Source organism: Echinops telfairi, unplaced genomic scaffold, assembly GCF_000313985.2.
Source record: "Echinops telfairi isolate 266 unplaced genomic scaffold, ASM31398v2 ScPeMD7_41;HRSCAF=154, whole genome shotgun sequence".
Taxonomy (NCBI): Eukaryota; Metazoa; Chordata; class Mammalia; order Afrosoricida; family Tenrecidae; genus Echinops; species Echinops telfairi.
The window spans coordinates 1,529,280-1,537,322 of record NW_022103939.1 but is presented as its reverse complement, the minus strand read 5'-3'; positions in this window follow the sequence as shown (position 1 = coordinate 1,537,322).

Here is an 8,043-nt window from a genome sequence, read left to right as displayed (position 1 = left end):
GAGGGTGATGGTTGACGCGATAAAAGGAACCCAGCAACTCTGTCACTCCTAGGACGCACACGAGCTGTCCCACAATGAGTGGCAACAGCTCTAGCTAGGGCACCAGAGACGAACTTGAACCATACTCTTCAGAATCTGCAGACTTGTGATTCTATCCACATGGACACCTCATTTCTGTGATATTTTCTGGATACATTTTCTAGGTGAGGAGGTGGAACTCCTCAAGAAGATGGTGACCCCTTAACCAATTTCCACAAGCTGTTCAGCCCACAAGGGAGGCTGGGCAAGTATCTCTTTCAGAGACCCACTCTTACACACGAGGCTCCTCTAAAGTCTATCAACTTATGAGAGACCGTTCGCATTCCCTGTCACCATCAGGCTTCTGTCTGAAACCTTCTCCCCACCAGCACAGGCCCAGTGCAAACAACAAACCTTCCTCTGCAGCAGCAGCAGCAGCAGCAAATGCCGCCTGGTTCTGTGTCTCCTACACAATAGTAGGTATGTTTGAACCCATTGTTTCAGCCTCTGTACTAATAGATTCCCCCCCCCTTTTGTTTTTGTTGCTCACCCTCCACTTTACTAAGCATGATGTCCTTCTCCAGGGATTGGTCTCTCCTAATAGCATGTCCGAAGTAAGTAAGATGAAGGCTCGCCACCCTAGTTTTTAATGATCATCATGGCTGTACTTTTTCCAAGACAGATTTATTCATACTTCTGGGAGTCATAGAATATTCCATTTTTTTTGCCAACACCATGTTTATAATGTGTTAATTCTTCTTCAGTCTTTCTTATTCATTGTCCAGTTTTTATAAACATAGGAGGTGACTGAAAAATACCATGGGTTGGAGACTCATGTGTCAAAGTGGAATCTTGGATCCTACATGAATGTTATATTCGTAACAAGTTTCATAAATTCCCTGAATCTAATTAGGCTCAGTTGTCTTCTTGATATCTGATTTGAATGTTATAATTAAAAAAGCCTAAATGTTAGAATTGCAATATTAAATTATATACATGGACAATTTTTCCAGTAAGTTTACTAATGTAGGTGTTCAATAAATGGAAATTACTTTTCTTATTGTATATTTTCCATCAAGTTAAAGCAGTAAAATAATTTCATTGTGAAAATAAAGTTTTATTTCTTTCTTTTCATCTCTTGTGATTGGCTTACTGATTAATTCTAGGAAGGTAGACATATTCTTGTCATTTTCAAATAGTTTGGGACACTTTTTCTTCCATGCATTTTCTCTGCTTCCACAAGGTCTTTTCTCTGCTTCCACATGCATATTTATGTTCACTCTCCACATATATACACAAACATGGGCTATGTAAGCAGAAATTAATAAAATATGTTTGAGATATTAAATCTTGAATGCTTTTGGTGTTCCACTCCAATTTTTTTCATTCTCCAATCCAAGAGGATTGCCCTGAGGCTAGATCAATTATGGTCAAGATCGACTTTGGAAACCATTTCCTCTGTACATCAGGTAGCTTTTTCCCCCTTAGAATTTCAGTTTCTCCAAAACCAAAGTGTAGATGCATACAAGGTATCCCAAAGATCCTTTAATTTTTCCCTCTGATAAAAAAAAATCATTTTATTGGAGAGGCTCTTACAAATCTTATAACAATCCATCATTCCAAAAAATGGGGTACGTAATATTAATTATATGAAGTAGTCTGGCTATAAACCATAACTCAGAACAACAGGTGTACCACATTGTAATTAACCAGACCACCGATTTTTACAAACTTCTCTTAGACTCATATAAGATGATCTGTGATTAAGTCCTTTTCACCACCAATATATTACTAACATCTATGCTTTCAAGTAAATTTTCTTTAAAAAAACAAAACAGATACAACAAAAATGCATTCATGTAAACCATAGTATGATCTTGGATTATGTTTCCTAAGATTATAGGCATTACCCTAGGCCTTTTTAAGGAATAATAATCTAAATATATTTAAACTTTAGAAGGTGATATGTAACAGCTATAATCAACTTTCCATGTGTGAAATGTATCAGAGTGCTCTCTGAGTTCTATATAATGAAATGTAAAAAATATACTTGCTATTCAACTATATCATATAAATCAGACACCTAAAATTCATAATTTGACAACCAAGAGATAAGTTGAGGGAAAAAATAATCCATATGTTATCATCTCTAGGACAAGACTGGGGGCGAGAGGCTAAAGATCTAGGGAACTGGTAGCACTCTAACGAGAAGGCTAGTAGATGCTGATGGGGCAAGTGTTTTTCAGTAGCAATATTCGTGTCCCACAATCTGCTGAAATATGGCCATTCAGGTACTTCAGTGAGCAGCCCAGTCTAGAGATTTTAATGCAAGTCACGGCCAAGGAGAGGTAGTAGAAAGACATCAGGAAGGTCGTAGTGTCCAATCCCTAGGGTGGTAGCTCATGAAGAGAAAGAAATCTGCAGCAAATTCATGCAGATCCGCGGAATGCAGACTTCCTAGGCTAGTCGAAAATTGTCAGAGGTAAGCACAAGACCGCATGCCTTCCACTGGCAAGACAGGCTACAGCATAACTCACCTCGGACAGAGAGTTTTGGGAAAGCAGAGACTTGGGCAAAGAGTGAAAGTCAGCATTACTTTTAAAAGAGCTATTCTATTTTTTCTTCTTTTCCTGAAAAGATCATAAAACAATTTTTTTAAAATAAAGTCATAGGGGATCAGTGAAATAATCATGGTCTGAGTATAGTAAGAGGATATATATAAATCTCTCTCAAATACCTTCTGAAGGTGAGATTAAACAAAGGACAGATGGGGAAAAAATCCAAAACCTAGTCAATGGAGAAATCCCAAGCATCCTAGAACAAACAGAATTTTGCCAAATCTTAGGGAGCAATAAGAGTTGTATACAATTGGTTGAATAGTGGGGAGCAGAAAAATGAACTGGATTAGTAGACTTTACTCTAACAAGCAAAAAGAAAAAGAAAATAGAAAACAAAAATATGACAACAAATTTCAAAACCACACCAAACCCACACAAGGATTGTACTCCGAGTAACTGGAGCCCTGGTGGCATAATGGTTATGTGCTGGGCTGCTCACTGCATGGTCAGTAGTTCAAAATTACCAACTGCTCTGTGGGCAAAGGAAGCTCTCTACTCCCATATAGAGTTATCGTCCTAGAAAGCTACAATGGCAATTCTACCCAGTCCTAGTAGGGTCACTTTGAGTTGGAATCAACTCAATGGCAGTGCGTTTGGTATTCTAAGTGAGCTTGGTCAAATGGTTTTGTAATTGGCTGGTTAGACTGGAAAATCCCTCATAATTTTCAAGAGCTCATACCATTAATTAATCAAGCAGAACTGTGCTGTTCTAAGCATTTGAGATTCTCAGTCATATTCAGCAAATGAGTTCTTGCAAAAGGATATAGTCTCAGATCAAATGAAACCAAATTAAGCAGTTAAAGTTCACTGCAATAAGAGAGGGAGGCTCTGAGAGTAGAGGGCAGGGATAGGAGAATCAGAAACACTGAAATCATTGAGAGCTGGAACCTGTGCATCTCAGAAACCAGTCAGAGAAGGAAAACTTAATCATTTCCCACTCATACAGAAAGACAGAAAAGTGATGAGACTACGTTTGTCAAAGGCAGGCAGTTTGCATGAACCTGATACACAAGGTTGTCTAGTAGCACGTTGCTTTCGCAGGTTTTACTGCAGAGTGAGGTGGGTAGCAGTTGGGTCTACCCGGTGGACACAAGGTCGATAGAGAGGTGGAATAAACAGCTGGGGAAACAGCAGTCTCTGGAGCCAAACTAGTTCTGAGAGACATAAAACTCAGTTGCAATGAGTCAATCAAGCCTGAATCCTGAATTGTGCGTGTCAGAGAAGAACAGATAGAAAGTAGAACTACTTCTAATCACTCTGAAAAACAACCTTTGTTATTTGTTGTGTGAGTGGTGGCGAAAATATAAAGAGCAAAGGCATTCACCAACCAAATAATTTCCAGTTACTCTTCAGTAGAACAGGATTTTCAACGACTGTTTGTTTTTCCATAGATAGATAACCAAGCCTTTCTTCTGGGTGGACCTGAACCTCCAGCCTTTAGATTAGAGACCTTTAGATCAACCGTGGGCACCACCTAGGGACTCCTCTGAGAGAAAACGGACTAGCACTCACGGTCAGAGTCCATTCTAACTCCCGTGACCCAATAGGGCAGAGGGACAGGGAGACATTTCCCCTGCAGTTCGGAGAGACAGAGAGGCACAATTTCAAGCTGTTCTTGAGTCAGAATTGACTCAAGTGAATTTTGTTTGTTTTGTTTTCGTTTTCACAGCAAGAGAGGGAGCCCTACAGCCAGGAACCTGGAAAGGCTCAATCTGGGTGCCCCCACACTCCACTCCTAAGGATTTTCCTTTCAGTCACTCCGGAAAACTACCTCGGTTATTATTATTTTTTTAATCATTTAATTGGGGACTCACACAACTCTTATCACAATCCATACATACACCTATTGAGTCAAGCACATTTGTACATTTGTTGCCATCATCATTCTCAAATCATTTGCTTTCTACTTGAGCCCTTGGTATCAGTTCCTCATTTTTCCCCCTCTCTCCCCACTCCCCCTCCCTCATTAACCCCTGATGATTTATAAATTATTATTATTTTGTCATGTCTTACATGATCCATCATCTCTCTTCACCCACTTTTCTGTTGTTCATCGCCCAGGGAGAAGGTTTTATGTAGATTCTTGTCATCAGTTCCCCCTTTCCACCCAACCCTCCTTCCACCCTCCCAGTATCACCACTCTCACTACTGGTCCTGAAGGGATCATCTGTCCTGGATTCCCTGTGTTTCCAGTTCCCATCTGCACCAGTGTACATCCTCTGATCTAGCCAGATGTGTAAGGTAGAATTGGGATCATGATATTGGGGGGGAAGGAAGCATTAAAGAGCTAGAGGAAAGTTGTATGTTTTATTGTTACTACACTGCACCCTGCCTGGCTTGTCTCCTCCCTGTGACCCTTCTGTAAGGGGCTGTCCAGTTGCCTGAAAATGGGTCTTGGTTCCCCAATCTGCACTCCCCCTCATTCACAGTGATTTGATTTTTTGTTCTTTGATGCCTAATACCTGATCCCTCGGCACCTCATGATCAGACAGGCTGTTGTGTTTCTTCCATGTGGCTTTGTTGCTTCTGAGCTAGATGGTCGCCTGTTTACCTTCAAGTCTTAAGACCCCAGATGCTATGTCTTTTGATAGATGTGCACTATCAGCTTTCTTCACCACATTTGCTTATGCACCCATTTGTTTTCAGCGGTTGTGTCGGGAAGGTGAGCATCATGGGATGCCAGTTTTTTAAGTGATGGTGAAAATACACGCAGCAATGCAAACATCAGCCAACCAGTTTCTGCTTGTGTACTTCAGTGGCATTGATTACATTCTTCATGTTGTGAAACCATTCTTATTATCCTTTTCCAAATTATTTATGAATTGTAACATAAACTCAGTGCCTTCTAAGCAAATATTCCCTCCTCCTTCCTCTGCTACCCAGGTAACCAGTATTTTGTGCTTTTTAGTTTCTATGTATTTGCCTCTGATGTGAGTGAGATCAGACAGTGTTTGTTCTTTTGTGACTTGTTTTACTCAGCGTGTTTTCAGGTTTCATCCATGTCGCGGCATCCATCAAATCTTCATTTCTCCTTACGGTAGAGTCCCGTCCTGTTACATGTCCATAGCACGTTTTGTTGATCAATTCATGCATTTACAGGCACTTGGGTTGCTCCTACCTTTTGGCTCTTGTGAAAAGTCCTGCCACAGATGTGCGGACATTGGTTCCCATCCCTGGTTCCCTTTCTCTGAGCCTATGCCTAGAATTGGGATTGCTGGGTCTCATGGAAGTTCTATTCACAACTCTTGCAAGGACCTTCCGACTTTTTTCACCTTTGCAATAAATACCCTCATTTATACATGGAGGCAAAAAAAAAAAAAGAAAGAAAAAGAGGATACATTAAACAGCTATGATGAAAACAGAGAGAGAAAAAAAGGGACAATTATTTTCTAGAAGAAAAAAGACCTCAAATTCAAATCCATCTTACAGAGATTCAATTCCTTCAATGGGATAAAGTTGAGACAAAGAAAAATATCTCCTAGACCAGAGTGGTGCCCAAAGGATTTGTAGCCTTGTCACTTTATATAAGAGGAAATAAAGGTCACTAAATCATTATTGGTTACAAATGATTTCATCAGAGTCACCAACAGGACCGTGGAAGCAAGATAACAACTATAATTAGGTTGTGCACCTTCTTCAAAATTGGAAATGTTTACAGGATGGGTTCTGGGGCCCTTTGGTCCAGGGGCATGACCATTACCCCCTTGTACCCCAATTTCCATTAAGGGCATACCCTGGAAGGTTCCTGTGAAAGAGATTGTCCCTTCCAGGGCTGCCTAGAGGAGGCATAATAATCTACTTTCAAACACATTTAGCCTGAGGGCAAAGGTTGTTACATTGTCAGATTAAAAACCAGATAGTACTGTATAGACACTGAATTTATGTTAAGACTCAAAATGGAGCGGGCTCCCACAGACTAGCGTTTTGCACACCAAGTGCTTAGAATTTAAACTTGAATACAAAGATACACACACTGACCTTGGAATTGTGCTGTTCTTGAACACAGATGTGGACAAAAAGAGCAAAAATGGAGTAAAAAGCTCACGGCCATCGAGTCAGTGCTGACTCGTAGCACTCTCCCTGTGGGTTTCCGGGATTGTTGACTGTTGACAGGAGTAGAAAGCCCCCATCTTTCTCCCGCCCGGCTGCTGGTGGGAGGGCTGTTATCTGAGCCTGGAATTGGTATGTTTCTTGGGACAAGGTTTATGCAGTTTGTGTAGTCACATGGTTTATACGAGCTCTTTTCTGGCCCTGTTTTCAGTGGCCCCTGTGTCAGGGGCCAAATTGGAGGAGTGAGAAATTCCAAAATGGAGTCAGTAGCAAGTGTCTGGAATACACAGCAGGATTGGTTGGGTATGCGCACAACTCCTTTAATTCAGCTTTTGAAAACTGCATCTTCTAATTTCAACTACAAACTCAGGAAATCACACAGCGAGGCAGGATGGGGGTGGGAAAAAGTGAGTACTCTCACAACATGTTAAGATATTTCTACTGTCACTTTGTCCAGGGATTTCTATTTATTCACTTAGCAAAATGACGGATTGGAGCCAAGCACTGTGCTAAGTCCAGGGACAGATGAGGCCTGAATCCTTATAACAAAAACGAATGTAATAGTGAGAGAAGTTTTCTTGCTTTAACTCACCAGCTGATGACTGATGTGCTGTAGCCTGTACTGTCATGACAGGCAAAATAAGTATGACTTGACTTTTCAGCCCTGATTTAAATACAGAACACACACACACCACCTCTTCAAATTGACTTTGGATTGGAGAGAAATATGTGGATTTGAGGAAAATCAAAATTAAAGGCTCTTATTGTCCTAATACTGAATATGTTATTTACATTTTAGACACCTATAAGGGGACTTTGAAGAGTTTGGGCAAATTCATACTAGCATTTATTTCAATTTTTCTACAAATGTTTTGAAACTTTCATATATATAGATGTATATACACATATATATACATACACATTCTGTTTTTAAATGATGACAAATATTTTTTAGGTCTTAATTACTTAGTGAATAGCTTTGTATAAAAAAAAACACTGCATTTTTCTAGTGAGTTAACTGCATTGTTCTGACTATTAAAATTAACATTCAAAGTACCATAGTATTTTATTCTGTGACAGTGGTTACATGTTGGGCTGCTAACTGCCAACTCAGACATTTGAAATCTGTGGGTTCTACACTGGAGAAAGAGAGGGCTTTCTGAGCTGGGTGGCAGAGGGCATTTATAGAGGTCTAGATAAAGTCATGTACATATGCAAATATATTTATATGAGGATGGGGAAATAGATCTATGTGCCTATATTTATAAGTTTAGTATTAAGGTAGCAGAAGGACATTGGGCCTCCACTCAAGTACTCCCTCAATGCAAGAATACTTTCTTCTATTAAATTGGTATTC